The 2,992-nt window shown below is 35.6% G+C and overlaps 1 long non-coding RNA gene across 1 annotated transcript; it reads right to left on the reverse strand.

The window, feature by feature from the left end:
* Positions 1 to 347: 347 nt before the first annotated feature.
* On the reverse strand, positions 348 to 1,542 carry LOC141598139 (uncharacterized). The gene is made up of 2 exons (XR_012523264.1): positions 1,102 to 1,542; positions 348 to 595 (listed from the first exon to the last, which is right to left on the reverse strand). It is a non-coding gene; the product is annotated as an uncharacterized LOC141598139 (long non-coding RNA).
* Between the last annotated feature and the right edge of the window lie 1,450 nt (positions 1,543 to 2,992).

The following is a 2,992-nucleotide window of genomic DNA, read 5'->3' on the forward strand; positions in this document are numbered from 1 at the left end:
AGTCGTCTCAATTTATTAATCTATTTTCCCTCCCCTATCTCTCAATCTTGTGGGTCCACTACTACAAAAAATCCCTAAGAGACCGGTTGAAAATGGCCTAAGAAACCGGACTACAACCGGTCTATATCTCATAGGTGTCTTAGCTTAAGAGACCGGTGGAGAAGGTGGTCTCTTTGGTGAAATTGAAAGACCAGTTATTACCCAAAACCGGTTTCTTTGCTCTATACTTAAAACACTGGTTGTTGGTTATAACCGGTCTCTTTGAGCAGTCATAAAAGACCAGTTTCACAAACGGACCGGTCTCTTATTTATTAACTAAAATAAAAAAAAATACCATTCAAAAAAAAATTAAAAACAATAAAATTTCAATCAAAAATTTCAATTACTAAAAATATTACAATTTCAAATTACATTACCACCATCAACTATCGGAATCAATCAATCTCGAAGTTATATTTGGCTTCAAATAAACTGATACTTCGTATAGAATTATAAAACAAATAAATTAAACAAAATAAAAAACCCTCTAAGTTGACTACGTCGTCGGAATATATAACTTGTACTCGAACTCGAATCCAATACAATAGCCTCGCTCCTGTACAAAGAGGGGAATACAAGTATTAAAAACATCATTAGGTATGAAAAAATGAAAAAGAAAAAGTTTCCTCCATAATACCCAAAGAATACCATCAATAAAATTAAAAAAACATTAATGTCGTAGTCTCAAATCAGTGTTGGTTGCTTAAATTCTTGTACAATATTACTCTCTTAAATGTTGTTTAAGATATGATATCATCAATTAGTAGTATAGCTAATCGTCTAGCAGTGTAATGCGGCTTGGAACGAACTAGTATAGCAAATAGTATGGCAAATAATCTGAAATCTCGCCATTAACATATCATAAAAAAACTAAAGTTAAAAAATAAAATTAATAAATTAATTACCAAACACTTCATCAAATGTTTACACCATTCAACCATGAAGATCTAAACATCACACGAGATACCAAAATGGGTGAGACAATTGTTATTGGAAAATCCACCATTAATTTCAAAACCATAATAAAAACTAAATAAGAATCCGGTGAGTAAGAACACGGACCTCCCACTCGGACCCAAGAATCGAATCGGGCCAAAAACCTAGTCTGAGATGACTCGGTGCAGGTTCAGGAATAGGTCCGAGATGGAGAACTTGGTGCAGGTTTGAGGGATCGGTTCCTCAATTAGATTGAATTCCATTGTCTCAGGTGCACGCAGTTGATACAAAATACAGTGGAAGAAGAGAATGGCGGCCAAATACAGATTCGAGTTTCTTAATTTTGTTTTTACATGAAGATGAATTAGAAAGAGATGAATTAGGGAAGAAGATTAATTAGAAAAAGATGGATTAGGGAAGAAAATGAATAATTGTGGTAACATTTTCTTAATTTTTTGTTGTATATCCCACGATCCCACGGATTAATAATCGTGGTCAAATTAGGGAAGAAAAGATATAGGCTTTTATTGGGCTTTAATGTTAGGAATACATAACGGCGGCTATTCGCTAAATAGCAACTCTCCTATAGGACCGTCCTATAGCATAGGACGGGCCCAATAGAAGAATTAGCCCATTAACAACAATGAAAACAAAATACTAGTATAACGCATACTACCTTCTGACCTTCCCCTACATCCTATGCTTCATTAACTCCAATCAATCTCACCTCCATTAACCCCATCCCTGCGACCCCGCCCTCTCCTCAATCCCTGCCTCCGTCACCCCTGTAATAACCGAATTTGCGCCCATTACCTTAGCCCTACGAATTACCCCATCACCCTTCCATGGAAGAACGTTGACACACTCGACGACAACGATCGTCGTTTCACATCCGAGCCATTGTGATGACGATTAACAACAATCAGGTTCGAAATATAATGGTTTTAACTTGATTACTTATGTATTTATATTGAAAACTTTTGATTTATCATATTATGGGTTTCAATGTTTCTAAACTTTAACACTCATACTTTTATATTGCAAACTCTGAATTTTAAGTTGAAAACTGATGATTCCAAATTCCTTTTAAATCACTACTACATTTAACTCGGATTTTAACTTGCTCATCATACAACAAAAATTTTAAATTTGAGAATTCCTAATTTTAGCTTTAAAACTTCCAAATTTATATTTTGTTAAGAATATTGCTTTATTTTTATCATATAATAAAGCTTTTAGATATTGGCTACTAATTTTAATTTGAAAACTGAATATTTTAAAAGAGAAATTTATGGCCGGAGTTACGCCAAGGGGTAGTCTGCATCACTAGGTGGTATCACTGGGATGACGTACCATGAGAGCAAACATTGAGAGGTTGAGAGAAGGGAAGTTAAAGTATAATCGTGGGGTGTTGGTTTCGTGATTTTGTTTTCTATATTGGGCTATTGGAAAATGGGCTGGTCTCATGCTAAAAGACCGCCTTATACAACAATTTGTGTTCGCTAAATTTTAAGAGACCAGTTGTGATAGGTAACTGGTTTCTCAGATTTAAGAAACTGGTTGTATATTGTGTCCGATGTGTTATCGATAATTTTAAGAGACCGGTTGTAATAAATAAATGGTCTTTTATATTAAGAGACCGGTTAGACAACCCAACAGGTCTATTATTAGTGATCCCTTTGAGCATTTATGTAGTAGTGGTCGGTCAAATACTAAGCACTTAACAAGTCTCCTCTCGGTCTCGTTGTCAAATATTGCAATTAAAACATTGAAACGGTGCTAATTTATCGCGCGTCAGTCGATCGACCAGCTAAGCCAGTCGATCGACCAACAGGTCCAGTCAATCGACTGACTAATCCAGTCGATCGACCAAAGGCCGACATCAGGTTTACTAATCTACGTCGTCTTCGCTACAGATCCCCTCGCATCTTAGCACGGGGTATTTAGCTACTCATAATAATTCTAACTACAACTACGAAAGAAATCAAAACAGTAAACGGAAGCATGATTAAAACGA

This window comes from Silene latifolia, chromosome 9, assembly GCF_048544455.1.
Source record: "Silene latifolia isolate original U9 population chromosome 9, ASM4854445v1, whole genome shotgun sequence".
In the NCBI taxonomy this organism is placed as follows: domain Eukaryota; kingdom Viridiplantae; phylum Streptophyta; class Magnoliopsida; order Caryophyllales; family Caryophyllaceae; genus Silene; species Silene latifolia.